Genomic DNA, 18,757 nt, shown 5'->3' on the forward strand with positions numbered 1-18,757 from the left:
GTGACGTATTATAATGATTATAATTCATAATTAAAAAGCAATCAGGAATATTGGAATATTTCGGTAGCCTCTAACTTTGAATTTGTAGTTATTCTGCGAGGGTTGAGCATTTTCATGCATGCAACGCAGAAACCGAAACAAAATGGTTTGAGCCGGGCGATCCTCATAGCATTTCAAATGACTTTTCTTACTGACTGTACTCATGAATAATGTATAAACACACTATCATTATGATGAAATCATGCTGCTCTTGAATTACCGTACATGCATTTGACACACCATTTTGGAGGTTAAGGGTAAACAACGCTAAAATAGGCACATCAGACAATACTATTGTCTTTCTGAATTGACCCGTACCCAACGCCTTTTCTTCAAGGGCAAGATAGAAAGTCACTATAGTGATTCTTTATCTCTTTTTTAGATAACAGATTAATTTCTATCTTTGGTTATTTGTATATCCATGTTCTCATTTTTGTAATTGTAATTTCAAGCACTTACATTTTATATCCAGAGTTAAATTTAGTTAGATTCTCCTTTTAAGTGACTACTCTCAGTACACCTCTCTCCCCATACAGCTATTCTCTCGGACATGTTCGTTTCCCCTCCCGCCATATCCCTTGTCCCTTAACTGTAATATCCCACCCTCATCATCATCATCGCCACCACCACCACCAACATCATCATCATCAACACCACCACCATCATCACCACTACCACCGCCACCACCACCACCACCATCAACATCATCATCATCGCCACCACCACTACCACCACCATCATCATCACCATCATCGTCATCACCAGCATCATCATCGACTCTCATGTTTTCGATCAAACTAACCGTTCACACTTGACCTGCAACCTGTACAATCTTAATCCTCATCATAGACACCCTTCCGGCTTCAACTTCCTACCCTCTGTCCCCCTCCTACTATTCAATTTACCCCATTCAACAGTCCCTCACCTCTTCGCTTCTTTAAACATGTCTTCCAATCTTGTGCATCCCCTCTCCATTCCTCGTTATACCCGTGCTTCATTTTCCAACCATCCCATTTCCCGCATGCATGCAGCGTTGCGGGAAGTGATGCACATTAAGATTTTAGCGCTGACCGATCAGGGGGGACATGGCATGTAACATCTTGCGAAAACCCATTAAAGCATGAGTAAATGACTGCGGTTGATGGTAAAGTGTCACTCAAGAGCTCCGAGGAATATGAAGTGGATTTGAAGTCGCAGTGGCGCGCGTGTTGAGTGTTCTATAACGTTATAAATTTGTCATAGATATCATGATATTCTATTTATGATTTTATACAGGGTAGATATTTATGTCTGTTTATGAGAAATTAAAACATTATAAAACATAGCTCCTACAATTATGACGTATATGCACTTGACAAAAAAAATAGATTAAGTATACAAGTGTACAGTTATGGGTAAGGGTTCATAATGAACGAAAATTTGACAGGGAAATGGTTTCTAGAATAAAATGCGAATTTAACTTATTTTGTCATAAAATTGCTGGTTAAAATTTCTAAGGTGATTGTTCATATCCATGTTTCTATCCATATATTTCATTCTTCATTTTATACAACTTCATCCATTTTGCAGTTAACCTTATTTTTACCCCATTTGGAATAAGTTACACTAATTATATTTGAAATGTTAGTTGTACACATCAGTTTTTCTTGCGATGGACTAATGGATAGAATGCTGCTAATATTGCAAAGAGTATACTTTCCTTATTTTCGGTTCGTTTTCTAGAAGTGACTTGTTCTCCCAATTCACTTGGTCAAAAGATTCTTTCCTTGTATGTTAATATCAAGCACCTCGAGCTGTTTCTTGTTCTGAATTGATTGAAATCAACACCAGTAATGTTTGATCAACCTATTTTAACGACAATCAAAGAGGATAGCTGTAACTTTGTGATATTTGCCTTTGCACTATAATGTGAGGAGTGTGGCGGTATACACCTCTCTCAAACAAGGCAATATCCGCTCCATGAGAAGAATACACTATTGATAAAGTCCCTGGCTGTATCTGTATAGTGGCAGATTAACCGAAAACTGTGAAACTGTGTGTGTGTGGGCGGCAAGACGCATTAACAATTTCAAAGAAACTCAAAAGCGAGAGGGCGAAGAAATCAAGCTTGTCAATGGGGCGCTTTTGCATTTCTTAAGTAAAATCGCAGGATTTCGTGCACACTTTCGGTGAATTTTGTACAAATTTCAGTAAAACTGTAAGTTATAAAAATTTCCGGACTGCACCCCGCCCCCCCCCCCTTCGTATGTCCATGGAATTTATGAATTTGAAACCTATATTCACAGCAAGTTCGGATAGCTGTCGTAAAATAAAATATATCAAATAGAGAATGTTTTCACATCTAATAAAGATATGACGTTATAATTGATTCAATTCACAACAATAATATTGAACAATTCAACTTTTATCTGCATGTTAATATACATTTCCTAGATTTTATAGGAAGAGATTGAATTACAATTAAAATTCATAATGATTGATATTGTTGTTATATCTCATATTTCTACTGGATACCTTTTATCTACACATTGTACTTTACACTTTATCTTAAAGAATAAAGCAATTGAAATTTGAAAAAAAAATTATTTAGAATTCATTGCCCAGAAATGTCATGTTTGGAGAAATCACAATATCTTCTAGTATACCTTTCAACGAGCAAGGTCATAGATGTGCTTTATAATGCATACCTATTTGTCATGCACCTTCGATCCAACGAGATGTAACATTGTAAACATCAACCGAATGCCTATAATCATGATAATATCGCACGAGATTCGGTTGTCATTTTGCTATTAGCTTTTCAGTCATGATATATCTCCGTCGAACTGTGCTACCGGTGATCAGCAGAATAGCCATACCGTTATGGATACGCACTGGTGATATCTAAGGGAATCAGGGGCGGCGGAGTGAAGTTGAAAGTGGGGGGGGGGCTACAAGGGGAAAGGGCGCCACTATCTTAATCATGGCCGTATGTAGAAATTTTTCGTCGTGGGGGGTAGCACGCGTAAACTTCTTGGGGAAAAAAATCATTGAGGCGCTTTTACACTTTGTTAAGTGAGATTGTTGGATTTTATGCATATTTTGGATGAATTGTGTGAAACTCTGCAGCATAAAATGTATTTTTTTCCCAAAATTTCGAGGGGGGCGGGGGGGCAACTGCTCCCATGCCCCCTCCCCTATCCTCCGCTGCGTACGGCCATGATCTTAAAACAATGAAAAAAATGACTTCTCTTCCCCATGACCCATGAAACTCAAGACACGTAGGATTATTTTTACAAGTTTTCTTTTAATTTATTATGCACTTGCAGAAGGAAGCAGAACGGCGCTAAATAAAGAAACCGGAAGCTCATCGGGCATGAAAAGAGAGGTCTTTCAGGACAACTTGACAATGAAGAACAGGCACCTATAAGAAGGCAAAGGGGCACATGCTAACACATAAAACATGCCCTTCTCAAGTGAAAGATGCACAGAACACGTTCGTCGGGGCACTTTACATGAACTGTAAAAATAAAATGCGACTAGAGCTGAAAGGTGACTTTGTAATGTATGTTTTACTTTCATTACGTAATCGATTTACATGTACGCATTCGATATTACTAATTGCAGGACAAGGTTAATAGGTTTTGATTACAATTAAGATTATAATCTCTAGGAATGCATCAGGGTTGATCTAGGTACCATGAGCATGATGAGAGTATAGGACGTCGGCTCCCTGCAAGAAGGACTTAAGGTTACATTTGAAATTTCGAAATAAATTTTTAGCATTGAAATAATTAACCCCTTCATCCCTTCTCGCGGATAGACGACGAGGAGTTACTGAAATATAGGCGTGACAGCTTTCATGATTCATAGAATGAATTAATCTAAATTAAAAGAGCATGAAACTTGAGTTTATACAAATTTGTTCGTTTCTTGTTGAGAATGTCTTACAAATTGGACAATATTAATTGTTACAATAATATTTTTAGGAGGAGCCGATATACTATAGTGTATAGGTGAGAAGAGTAAATTATAAAGAGTGTGAAAATAATTAGCTGATACCATTTGCTAAAGCTTAATAAAATATAATTCTTTAATTCTTCGTCAGTAAAATTTTAGCCAAAGTCATAAAAAATAATGAAAATATATCAAAGTAAAGACTTTTTATCTTTGGTACTTATTCTGATAAATCTAATAATCCAATACAGTCATCATAGTTAAGAGAGAAAGAACGATTGGCCTGTACAATAAATCATTTGAATTGCTTTACTAAAGCGATGTAGATAACCTGATACTCGCTTCATTTTTTATTTTTCTCAATATTTAGGTCGCAAATAATAAAAAATCAAACATCATTCTCTAAGAACATTTCCTCTTCAATTGCTTTTTATTCGAACATTGCTTCAATTTCGTGCCCTAAATACTTTGATCGTGGAAGATAATATTACTGGAGCTTAAAGGGATGCTTTGGGCTGAAAACAGATAGCGAAAATTCAGACAAACAAAACACTAAAGATTTGGTCAAAATCGGACAAGGAATGACAAAGTTATGGCATTTCAAAGATTTGCATTATTCAGGTGAAACAGTTTTAGGCACGTCTTCATGAATATTCAATGTGCAAATTGATAAAGTCATTTCCCCTTTTGTATTTTATATTTTGTTCCTCATCAAAATTCTAAACATCTGATTGAAATATGATATGACTATATCTATTTGAGGATAACAGATCATTGCTCTGAAAATTCTAAAAATCTGTATCTCGATTTATAACATAGCCCTATATTTCTTTTTTTTCAAATTTATCTATTCATTAATTCATTCATTTAGTTTTATCTGTATATATTTCATTGAAACAAATAAAATAAAAATGATAAAGAACAATGTTTATGATTGAGATGATTTAATTGCATAGATATGATCTATAAGCAATCTGTCAATAATCAATCAATGCACATTATTGACTTACTAAAAAAGAGTCTTATGGTTTTGGAAGATTCTATTTGTTTAAAATCAAAGATCTTAATCTAATTAATATGTAAAAAATCAATAGCCTTTCATCCATATCCAAGATGTAAATGTCTACCATTACCTTTTTAGGTACTGACCACGTGATTTTCTTAAACATTTATATCAAAATGAGAAAAACGTGTTTTTATTTATACGAAAAGAAAATTCCCGATAATCAGTAGTTTAAAATATAACCATATATTATTAACACAGATCAATGTGATGTTTGAATAGGTCTTACTTCACTCAAAAAAAAAATATTGGGTAAAATGCTCCATGAGGGTGATTGTATGTGTCTAACCAACATTGAGCATTAACCCAGTGTGATTCTAAAGTAGTTACTGCTTATTTTTAACCTTACTTGATAATATGCTTCCCACATTGGGTAAAATACTGCCCCAAATTGGTTGGACACATAGTTACCCACGTGCTAGTTAAATTTTTCCCAGTATTTTTTTTACAGTGTTGTAGAAAGCATCAATTTGGCTTGTGTATATGTCAGAGAAGATTGAGAAAGGGATATCTGAGGGAAAAAATGCATCCCTCCACACGTTAAGCTGCAACACTGTCTTATCACCAGTATCATTCCACATGCAATCGAGATAGAACCTTCACATCAGCTTAATCCTATCGCATCTTAACAGGATACCTTTCATCGACTGAGGTAGGTTTCACATAAGCCATGCAAGCACCACTGAAGGCACGTCGTGGGATGATAAAAGGGGCCATTTTCAGACAGAAGGATTCTGCGCGGTTCAAGGATTGATTCGCTAGTGGGTTGGTGGTCTTCGATATCTAAGAATACGTGTAGTTCCTTCATAATGAGTTATATATACTTATACAGCTAGAAATGTGAGAATTAATGTACCTTACTTATGGGGGATTGAAAGAGACTTACGTTCATTTTAAAAATAATCATTACTCTCTAAATAAAAAAAGAGCTAATAATCTCGTCTCTAATCACATCCCTCTCAGAGTGATTGGGATCAATCATTATAGAGTGAATTGTGCATCCTTATAGAATTCATTATAGCTCCTTCTGAAGTAAACTGTGTATCTGTTTAGGCATTAACTTTAAAGGTGGTAAAATCCAATCTCAAAAGATTCAAATCTCACTCCAAAAAGAGTAAAATCCTCTCACTCCGATAGTAAGTCCCCAAAAATCTAGCGTTCAGCTGGATCTCAAGATTTTTTTAAGTCCCGTTACGTTTCACTTTTCACTTGGGCATGACTTACAATAGAACATTGTCTGTTGCAACTACAGAATAAACCCGTTAATTACTTAATTGGACATACAAGAGGGTGCCTTGGCCACATGTTGGCCGAGTGGTCTAAGGCGCCTGGCTATACATGGAAAGTCCGGGTTCGACCCCGGCACTTATGCCCGTGAGCAAGGCATTTAAGCTACAATGCTCTTTAATCCTGCTTTCAAATAAATGGAAATGCTATATATGCATTATTGGTAACTTAAAAAAAATGGTCAAGCGATAATCGATTAGCTCTCTGTTCTGGCTTAACGTTGCCTCATAAATATCATGTAGCCACCTTTGATGTCGATTCATACTGTATAAACGCAACTCAAATAATTCTTTTTTTAGAGTTTTAAACAATTTTTCCAAAAAGTTTAGAACAAGTTTAATCTTTAACTTACTGTTAGAGTAATGAGCTTCAGCATTTTTTTTTAAAATGTGCACAATTTATGGATGGTGGTGGAGTCAGAGTCGCCGACGGCAACAAGAAACATTTCGTCGAACTGGTGCAAAATTATGAAAATTCTATAGAGCGCAAACATTGAAATGGTGTAAAATGTAACATTCTTCGATTTTCATCAACAGTCATGCCCTTGAAATGAATTTAAAGGGAGAATACGTCTTTAAGCGCTTTACTAAAATATGAATTATTTTTCTTATGACTTGATAAAGGATATTTCTTAGGTCCAATGCAGCTGACTTAAATTTGCTTAAATTTGAATACCGTTCCTGGATATTTAATGATTAGAAAATCAGGAAAATAATAAAGTGAGGCAGAGTTGCAGTGAAAGATGAGGAAGCTAATAAGTTTCCAAATTAGTAAAAAAATATTCGATTAGATATTCAAGGAAATTCGGGCAAATAGCAACTATGAAGGACACAAATAATGACGTTAAACACTCTAAAAACAAATCAGTCAAAAATGACAAGTCAATAGGGTCAGCTGGGTGCAACTGTTATTCTAGTCATATTTGACTATTTTCTAGTCATATTTTACTAGAACAGAGTTATTTATGACTAAAATATAATTTTTATGTCAGAAATTTGAATATCAGTGATTGCCATATCAGTTGCTCCCAGCTGACTACTGGTCTAGTCAATTTGACTGATTTGTTTTGAGAGTGAAGGTATACACTCTAAATTACAGGGATTTAAAATAAGTCCACATGGACTGTAGTTAGGGACCAATCGAATTCCGGATTTAGTTTGAATCCTTAAGATTCATTTTTGAATCTCGAAAGATTTCAATTTAAATCATTTGAGATTTAAATTTAAGTCTTTAGGATTAAAACTGAATCCAGAAATCGATTGGTCCCTAACTACAGTCTCTCTGGACTTATTTTAAATCCCTGTAATTTAGAGTGTACCGTTTACCTTATCATACGCATCGGACCATTGATGCCTTTGCAACTGCCCCTATACAAGTAAGCTCTAATATATCTTGGTTAAATATTAAATTTCCACAAAGCATACATGACATCTGTTTGGAAGATTCCAAATCACGAATTATAAAATCCAGGCCCCGAAACATGATTTGAATTTTCCAGGTAATGTGTAATATCTCCCTTCCCATCGCGTTGTCATGGTGATTTGCATAAATATATACCTCGCGGTCGGGGTGAAATAGCTATGTTATATCCATCGCACAATCGTTGTGAAATTGCCTTACGTGTCCTCTTTTGTGATTCTGTAAACGACACCGATGAAATATCAGTTTGGTTGGTTTGTCTCTATTTTTAAAACAACAAATCTATTTGATTCCGTATACAAGCTTGGATCTATGTACCACCTTGTGCTTGCAAGAACTTGATTAATTTTGAAATAAAGATATTAAATGTGCTCGCATGCCACTATGCCTTTGGGATCATACAATTTTAGTACAGCATTCTTAGCATTATAATATATGCTGGGAAGTGCTAAATAGCTTCTCTCAGTAATTCCAACTTATGATGTCTGATGCTTTATAACCCCACCCCCTTTACGCGCCGCCCTGAAATTATCGCTAGTGGCACATGCCCTTTGCCCCCCCCCCCTCCTCACCAGATGCGCTATACGGATCAGTTTTCTAAAAATGAGTTGCCATGCAGTTGCGAAATCGTGTTAACAAAGCTTTCTTATTCAACAGCATGTAAACATTGCGGAACACCTACATTGGAAACATACTTGATTGCCATTATTAGGGTATAATGATACTCTAGTATATTTTCATGCTGGATCTACTACTAGAAGTAGGATCCATGATATTATGTTGGCTATCCATGCTTACTATCTACAAAAAAAATAGCTGACTTAACACTTGATTAGAAAAAATATATTGCAGTTTGATGGATAGCAAAATTTCATTTGACACCCTTGATTGCACCGTTGCACGCGTTTGATTAGTTTCTCTTTTCTCTTCTCTTCTTTTCTCTTGTCGTGTGATGATACTGACTACATGATATCAGACGCCAAATCGTCAGCGTTTTCACTCTGAAAATATGTGAGCTCATTACAGAAATTGAACGTGCAGACGTATTAATGTAATGAATGCCTATCGATGCGTTGATATTTAATCATGATATTTAAGCTAAAGTTTCAGAATGTAATTCCATCCATGTGTCATCTTAATCACCTTTGTTACCGTTTTGTAAAAGATAAAGCTACAGTCCTTACCTATAATATCCTTCACTTTTAATTAGTATTCATCGCTGGAATTCATGATAATGATATTGATGATAATAATGATGAATAAGAATGACAATGATTACAATAATGATAATGACAATGATAATAATCGCAATCATACTACTAATACTTTTACTACCACTACTTCTAACCTTCTCATACTACTATTACTCCAACAACTTCTACTTCTACTATACTACTACTACTGCTACTACTACTACTACTACTACTACTACTACTACTACTACTTCTACTTTTACTACTACTACTACTATTACTACCACCACCACCACCACCTCTACCAGTAGTAATCAGAATTACTACTAATATTAATACCAATACTACTTAGAATCATTATGATAATGACTGAATAACTTAACAATGGTAGATGATGATGATGATGATAACAAATTATAACGAAAATAACTACAATGATGATTATCTATTGATAATACTGAGATATGGAAAATATGCCATTCCCATTTTCCTCTAATTTTAGTTTTAGTTCTGTGTCATTACTTTGTTAAGATTTCTCGAAACATGGTTTAAGTATTGCTTCGACATCACCTCACAGGTACACCGACAATCTAAATTACTCTTGAAGGTTGGAGAAACCTGACCGTTATTTTGTTTGTTCATTAAAACGAAATAGAAACCTTTCTGCAATCAACGCGTTTAAACTGGACGTGACTGCCCATGAATTGCTTTGAACATGTTGAATGGGCGTCGAATAATTTATTGGTATAAATGTTAGATTACAAGGGGGAAAGGTATCACCCACTCTCTGTCTTATTTGTTGGAAAAGGTGTCTTTTGGAACCATTAAAATCATGTCATTATGAATATGATCCTTTTTTGAGGAAATTGACAATTGTAATCTAATTCTTTCAGAGCCCTGATAAGCAAGGTGCTGCATATGTTTATATACACCACGTGCAGCACCACTGGAAATATTAGGTTGGCATATGCTAAAGTGTAGAGATGTAGAGATTTGACCAGAATGTCCTTTATTCGCCACGATTTTTTTTTCTTTTCTTTCTTTTTTTTTTGCTTGTAAAGTTTCATCTGACCAAAATCCCCTACATTTTAGAATGAGAATTTTCTTTTCCTTCTCAACTTTTTTCTTTTTTATTTGAGTCACCTTCATTTTGGAGTGAAGCTTTTTTCTTTTTTTTGGGGGGGGGGTGCTGTTAACAAAACAGCACCCTCTCTTTCGTTCCCGGTTCCTTACACAGCTCAAACTTTTTATTATCATTTTGGTCGACTTTCACGGGGAGAAACAGGGGGTCCGTTCCTAGTGAGGACTGTGTATTAAACGGGTTGTGTATGGACGTAACAGGTTAGAAGGCAGTAGAGAAAAGCACCCCTTATACCCCCATCCTTTCTCTTTTCCTAAAAAATAATTCTCTTATTTCATTTTGTAGTCCCAGATTTTTTTTTCTTTCTAAAAACACAATTAAATCAAACGTAACTCCTCTGCAAAGTTAAGAAAAATATTTTCCTTTGATATTGAAAGGAGAAATTAGGCTAAAGTTGAAACGTTTTCCACTTTAACAAAATAAAAATAGGTAATGTTGCAAAATGATAACCCTTCCATTAAAAACCCGCAATACGCAGTACAGAAAACATCGGATTCTAAATTTGGTTGATGCGAATACTAAAACTTTCTTATTACCTAACTACATATCACCGCATAGGCTAATCACGATTATTTCTCATTGTATTTACATCCATGACTCTTGCAAAATGTAACACAAGCCACTGACATAGTTAGTGAGTGATATTTAATACTGATCTATGCAATAATTGGGGTCATGACTTTACACTAATGGGGCAGACACTGAGAATTCTTGATAGGATTCGTGTGGATAATTTTGGTTCGTTATCTCCTTCCGCTCCAATCGATTGTGATACATGTACAGTATATCGCGAAGGTTGGGACACTTAAGTGAATGAATATCGTAATCATGATAATGATGATTGTAAATATCAATAATTCCACTTGTTATATTACTACTTTAAATTAATCATCACCAGTATCTCCATCATGACCACCCTCATCATCTCCATGGCTGCCCCAACACAAATTACATTCGATGTATATTCATTTATTTTAGTCTCCTGCATGTTGTGTAAAATCTTTGTCATGAAATCTTTACCACAAACTATGTAAATTATACTAACGACGGTCATGATTGATAACATTATGTTTTTTATATTGTTTATCTACAATGCTTGTATGCAGATGAATCCTCAACCTCAACATCTTCATCACTCATATTATGAATTAAAAAGCTTTCAGCCCCCACACTTTTTTCCATAACCGTGTACAAAAACGTAAACATGACCATATGATTGCGATTTTAGCATGGTCAGTCCCCCCCCCCCCACTTTTGGCTCAGCCCCCTACTTTGAAAACCGTTCCGCGGCCTCTGCTGTGGGTTATTTGAGCTTGTATAGGAGGTTTTGGCGGGTTGCGTGAAGATTGTGAATGAAGTATTAAATTTAGAATAAATCCAACCTGCTTTATAAATATATTAATAATGTTTAATGAGCTTGAATCTGGGGTTGTCATTTTTTTTTCAAGCAAGCAATTTTCTTATGACGACAATCTACTTCTCCTGCTAGCAAATGTTATTGCAAATTGGTTGTGGATCCTTTTTGTTTCAAATGATATTTTTGTACACTCTTTGTTTATGATTCATGGCAAAAAAATATAAATTATCATGTTTATATTATGAGAAAATTATTATTATTCAAAACTATGAATGCATGCAGAAGAGAACAATAAATTCAAATCAAATTAAAATCAATCAAGAAAAATCTTTTGCAAATTTCTCCTCACCCTGAGGTAGGCATAATTTTTTTTAAAGTGACAAAAGTAACAATAGCAGCGAGAATAGATTAGTAAGAACACGTGTTGGCAAACTCTTATCAAGCCAGTGATTACATACTTTTAAACGTCATTTTCCTAATTAACAAATCATCATTGTAATTGTATATGACTGGTGAACTGTGTTATGAAGCATCTACCGTTAACTGTATAACTCGATCATGTTGATACTTTTGGAAGTGATAATACAAGAGGATCCACTGAAATATACATAGATCTTCTCTTCATATAAGTATCTGAGCAGAGATTATAATGAGGATCTCTTTACCGTCTACTGAAGCATTTAGAAAAAAAAAACAAGAACGCCTTTTGTGAAAATAACACAATTACCTTTAAACAATTAGCTTGAAATTAGCTGCACGTAAACATTAATTTGTTGATACCGATACACATGATCCGACCTTGGCAACTACCAGGCCATGATTGATTACATGGAGCTATTAACACAATAGTTCCATAATTAAACGTTAAAAATGTGAGATGATTAAAAGCAATTAAACTTACCTCGAAAATGAGATGAAGTTAAATGACACGCAGATAGGGTTATTTTATCAGTACTGAACGGTGGAATTTAATCGTCTGCATGTTATTAAAAATGATTGATGTTCCTCACGCCGATGCGTTGCATATCGCTGATTCCCGCGTAATTGAAACAGGTGACTGCATTTAAGGAACGACGGGAATGATTATGATTATGGTGTCTTTTAGCAATGGAGCCTGGTTGTTGCTTTTCTCCCGCTCCAAGTCAAGTGCAGAGTTGACAGCCCACGTGTGCGGGCGCTGACGGGATGTACACCCCGTGCACGATGCTTCCAAAATAAGGGGGAAACTCACGGACATCGGTGCGCGATCTCCACATACACAGACTACCGTACAGTGCGAGCAGTGCCCTCCTATATGAGTGTGTGTGTGTTTACCGTGTGTTCGTGCGTGCTTGAGTTTCGTGAGTGTGCGTGAGAACCAGATGTGGGTGCAATGATAACACGCGTTCCGCATTCCACCGTGTCATTGCACCGTACATCTGCCGAAGATAGCAAAGTACTTGTAGTTTATACCTATAGTGGTGGCAGTGCCGGTAATTCGACTTAAGTCAATTCATTATCGTCACATGGTTTATTTGACTATTAATAATTGAAACATGCAAGGCAGGGGCGAATCATTAACACGTGGACAAACACTAAACACACACGCAATTTAAACTGACCTGTGATATATTGCAAGTTGTTACTTATTCAATGCCTATTCCTTGGCATTATTATCATCCATTCACATTGGTATTATAACATTGATATTATATGTTCTTGTTTAAAAACCTTAATTTTGATTTTTTTCACATAGCGGGCATGTTTGGTTTGTGATATATATGATTATGTTCAAAATTCTAAAAAACTTTTCGGCTCAATACCCTTTTCGCTAAACCAACAGCAGATATGAGCTAAAAGTTAAATCCCAGTTTAATACTGATCTTACTTCCCCTCCCCATTATGAAAATACCCTGATGCCGCGGCTAAACCATAATGCTTTGTCCATTTGAAATATATATATATATATATAAACCGTAATATCTAAATAAGAATTAGGTTTGAAATTAAAGTATTGCTCATGTTCAATGTGCAGAATTTTTATTGGACAATGCTGGTTAAAACATCCTCCCAAGATCAGCGAATTAATGGACAACAGATGAAGTTCATGAAATTTAAAAAAGGCCATGGAAAGTAGTTTAATCAATGTTTTAAAGATTATCAGCCCATTATGTTCAAACGTATTTGTAGAGAGTATAATCACATTTATTTTTTGAATGTCGATTTCGAATCTCAAGAGGTAAATTGTGTATAAAAAAGGAAACGAAATTATAACTAAATCCCAAAATGCCCATATGAGATTTTATACATTTTTAATCGTTTGATTCATAATTGAAATATATTTTGAATGCTAAGTTTACTCATAGTTGAAAATATTGAATGAAAATAAATACATACATAATTATATTCACTAGACTTTGTTTGAATATGATCGTGTAAAACAATAATATGGTCGAAGCTTGGATAAAACGGTCATAACATGATTATAATCAAATAAAGATATAAAGAAACTACCAATAGTTTTCAAGGTCTAATTTGTCACTCTACAAGCACACATCTACAACCAAACATACACAGACCTTCACTCAAACGCATACTCAAAAGCAATGTTGGATCCAGGGGGGGGGACAGCTAGAGAACAATAATCAAAATTTGTACTGTATATACCGTTTGTAATGTTTACCGTGGGGACATTTTTTTAAAAAGTTATTATTAAAAGTTAATACTCCCCCCCCCTTTGGAAAATCCTGGATCCACCCCTACTTAAAAGTATGGCAGGTTTCATACCTCTGAATTGGGCACGGTGATATTATGATATCAAAATGGTTGTTAATGTTGATAAACTAAAGAAGCAGGTTGGTGAAGTTGTGAACAGCATCGAACAAAGACCAACATGGGGATTTTATAGATTAGTCAGGCTATACTAGTATAGGAAATGTAGGGAAAGAACAACTCCCAGTTCATTTTCAAATTCAAAATGACTAAAATGTATGCTTTTTTCAAAAGTTTTCCTCAGAATGATATTTCTCTTTAGTTGCAAATAGAGCAATATCGTGTCATATTTCGACCACTGCTTACAAGTAAAGGGGCGATCAGGAGAGACTAGGCCTATAATTCGAATATTTAAGTACAAGACAAATGACCATGACCGGTCATAAACTACTGTTCTAAATTTTTAAACGCATTACCAAAATTCCTTATCTGATTTCTTTCAAACTCATTTTTCTGTTTTCTGATAAATCACTTTATTTGTGGTGTTCGATTTATGTAGCACTGCCCATGAGTTGATGGCAAGTGCTACCGTCAAGAATAACAGTAAGATAATAATAATAATAATGATAACAGTAATAATAATAATTATAATGATGATAATAATAATAATGATTATGGTAATAAAAATAACAATAATGACAATAGTGATGTCTTATTAAAAATACATATAAACTACATATGTAAATGAAGTCAACATTCAAGATATCTTAAGTTACTACAAGTACAGTTTTAAATCATCCATTTGAATTTCTTGGCTACATCCTGATGGTGGGGCCTGGTACCCTCCTGCTTGCTGCTCTGTTCACCTACAATTTAAGGGGCAAGCCCGGTCAGCTCAGTACTCACAGGAGCTCTAGCAAATAAGGGCCCCAGCCCCCATAAGAAGCTAGACCATTGAGTGATGATAAATAGAGTGTACTTCACAGGTATATAAAACAAACTGGATTTAGTATGGTATGTTTGAGAATTAATCTGAGGTTGTTCATTATGGCCGCTCGGAAAAAAATTCCATGCTGATGTTTCAGGATGTTTTATCATGGAAGAAATGTGTCCTTTTAAAAGAAATTTCACAGCTTTTCGACAGCGTTGTGATGAAGATGCATTTCTACTGATTTCTTTGTGTAACTTGCTTATTTTAATAACACAAGATAACTGTTGAATTACTAATTATCAAAATTAATGTTCATTGTAATATTGAGTTAGTTAGATTGGCTGGGTAAAGATTTGTGGACAAACGTGAGACTTATTTATCTTTCTACAGATTGGCAATTCAGGCAGACAAAATCCTAGTTGTCTTTTTGTCTTCTTAGACGACTTAGATATGTAGTTCATACTAATCTGATATTATAATTCAAATTTATCTAATTCGCTTCGCTTCTGTTCATATTTTCTCTTCCTATGTTCCTCTCTTCCTTATTTTTTTTAAATCAATGATTATTTCTTAGTGTTTATATTTTTTTTTTTTTGGGGGGGGACCTGTCCCCCTGTCCCCTCTCGTCTGACGACCATGCAATGGCTTCCAGAATATCATCGCTCCTTCTGTGCAAAACCAAAAGCTGTAGTCTCTTGGGTGGCGAGAAGCTACGTGGTATTGTGACATAATGATGAAGAGGTTCCGAGTTCCATTCCTGGGGCCTGTTGCATAATATAATTTGTTTGGGGTTTGCCAGAGTTTCTATTTAATTGCCACAGGTTTTGTGGATAAAGTTTTATGTAACCTGTCTCTGGGCACCTTTTTCAGGTGGTGACGTTAAAGATCGTCCCCTGATGTAAATAATCATATCTGATATAATAAGAGAAGGGGCAATACAAAAGAAGGGTACGGGATCCATGGGACGTCACAGATCTATTCGATGAGAATTCAGAGTTGGGGGGAACCTATAGCTGATTTCATAACGTTGGCGGCGTACCTTCGAAAAACAGCTCGGCTGACATTGTGTAGAAGCGAGGATGGGCATGCAGGTAGAATCAGAAGAGGCGATTTTTCTCGTCTGAAAATAGAAAGACATATCAATATTTGTACTTATAGCGGTTTTTGAGGTTAATTAAAATATATCTCGTAGTAGGAATATATGGTGACACGCAGTCATTTTCTCCTTTTCCGGAGGGGGGGGGGTGAAAAAATCAAATGTTTTAGAATACAAGCGGAGGGAACAAAGCAATCGAGCTGATTACAAGGGAGGTTTATCATTGTGAGTGGTAGTAGTAGCAGTAGTAGTAGTACAAGAAGAAGTAATAGTAGTAGTAGTAGTAGTAATATAGTAGTATAGTAGGTGTAGTAGTAGTAATAGTAGTATAGTAGTAATAGTAGTAGTAATAGTAGTATAGTAGTAATAGTAGTGTAGTAGTAGTAGTAGTAGTAGTAGTAGCAGTAGTAGAAGAACCAGAAGTCGTAATTATTAGTTTTTATTGTTACAAGGGCCGCAAAGTGGGGGCTGACCATTCCAAAAATCACAATTATATGGTCATTTTACGTTTTTGTACACGGTTTGGGGGAAAAAGTGGGGCTGAACCTTTTGTATTATCATTGTGATCATTAAGGTTATTATTATTGATATCATTATTGGGAAATTGGAGGTTCCGGTGCACTTATTGGGCGGAAGTTGTTAATATTTGCAGGAAAATATAGGCCTTAATATAGTTTGAATATTTCACAGGCGAGAACCCCCCCCCTACACGTTGGAAACGAATCCAGCCGCAAGCATGACTGGCCAAAGATCAACACCAACGTGCGCGCGACATGAAATTCATTCTTGCCATTAACTTGTTATAATGTCGACATTCAACTTTTTGTATGTCGACCTATAAGCGAGATAACGTATTTCGCCATGTTGACATAATAACGTTTATTTTGTCGACTTGGCGAGATAAACTATTTATATTGAAATTTAAAAGTTCTTATTCAAATTCGTTTATTTTTATTTCCAATTGAAAAAAAAAATAATAATTACAATTTCATCGCATACAATGATATAATCATAAAAAATAGCAATCTTATCATCCCGACAAGTCCATGACTCTTCCATATAGTTTGGGTTAATCTAAACCCATGCACGGGTTTAAGTTACAACCCGAGTGTGAAATTTGCATTTCATGATGTCAAGTGCACTTAATTCATCCTTGGATTAAATCGCGTCATTTCACGTTAAATTGATGATAACTCATGTAGGAACTTTTTTTTGCTGGTATAACGCCAAGCTGGTACGTCTTAATCAGGCATAGTGACTGATCTTACAGACGACAGAAATTATTTCCGAGTCTTTTCTTTCATCAAAGTGGTGACAATGCTGGGATTCGAACTCAAAACCTTACGATCATGAGTCCAATGCTCTGATCACTTGACCACACCCATGGAAGATCCGTGTGAATATCCCGTTGGTTAATCTAACCTAAAACTTCGTGAATTACAATTATGAAACAACAAACATGGTTAGTTGGAATATTACTACATTCAAACCTTAAGAATAATAACTGTAAATCATATAAAATGCGGTATTCTTGACCTGAGGCAGTATCATAAGCCACTAAATTTGATGTACCTGTCTGTATACCGTTTCAATTAAGATTCAAGTGTTTTTAATCTAAAGTCCATGGCCCTGGGAAGCGGGGGTGCTGAAGCACCCCAAGATTTTCCTGGGCGTGTTAGGCTATGTGTATTATTATCCATAGGCAGCACCCCTTGGAATAGTGGACGGTGTGAAAAAGTGAAATGTAACAAATATTTTGAAGTGAATTCTTTTTTTCTTTTCAATTTTTCGGGCCCGAAATGACCTCTTCTTTGATAGTGAAAATTTGTTTTGCTTTGTTTTTCAAATTTACATCAGCGCCCCCAGTAAAAAAAAAAAATTCCAGGGCCCTGATTCCTTGGTCCCGTTTTGATTGAAGCAGAGTACACCTTTGAACAACGTCATTGCTTCGAGGGGGTCCACACCTGAGGCAGACGCGTGTGATATGGTTCAGGCAGATCGTCCAACCATGGAGTAAATAATCAAAATCTCCTCCATACTCCCAGGGCGATAACCTTCGTTCTGCCGCAAAGTGATATTTTAAGGGGGAGGTGGATTTTAACCTCAACCTTGCATGCTTCTGCACTGCAGTGGCGACACCCGAGTTCTTGAACATGCATATACGGATATAAGGCGAAAGCAACACAACACAAACTTACTTATTCAGTAAAGCGCGCGAAATCCATGTCGGTATGATTTTGGTAGGATATGCCAACTTGAAGACTTCACGGGTGTCCCGCTGCATCAGACCGGTCTTATTCCGACTATTACTACCCGCGATTTCCGTAAGTTTCTCGCTGTCCCAACAGATAGTTGACTTCTGGTGACCTGTGATACTTCAAAGTAGAAGGAAATCCTGTTTTAAAATATACTATCGGAAACTAGCTGTAAAACCCTGCATTGGATTGGGGTCAAGTCTCGCCCAAACTGTTACTTTTGAGCTGACAACACCCCTTGCAGCTAATAAGAGTAGCTCCTTAAAGGTTAAGGTAAGTGTACCGATTTGTATACCAGTATTAACATTCACAGTTAAGTTGGACTACATGTACATTTTGTATAACCGTA

General features: G+C 35.7%; 1 protein-coding gene across 1 annotated transcript in view; it reads left to right on the forward strand.

Moving 5' to 3' along the window:
- Nucleotides 1-18,093: 18,093 nt before the first annotated feature.
- The window catches only part of LOC121423912 (transmembrane prolyl 4-hydroxylase-like), a 32,778-nt gene continuing 32,114 nt past the window's right edge, over nt 18,094-18,757 (forward strand). The window contains exon 1 of the mRNA XM_041619461.1: nt 18,094-18,681. The gene's annotated coding sequence lies outside the window, so the exon portion shown is untranslated. The remainder of the gene's footprint in view (nt 18,682-18,757) is intronic.

This window comes from Lytechinus variegatus, chromosome 11, assembly GCF_018143015.1.
Source record: "Lytechinus variegatus isolate NC3 chromosome 11, Lvar_3.0, whole genome shotgun sequence".
In the NCBI taxonomy this organism is placed as follows: Eukaryota; Metazoa; Echinodermata; class Echinoidea; order Temnopleuroida; family Toxopneustidae; genus Lytechinus; species Lytechinus variegatus.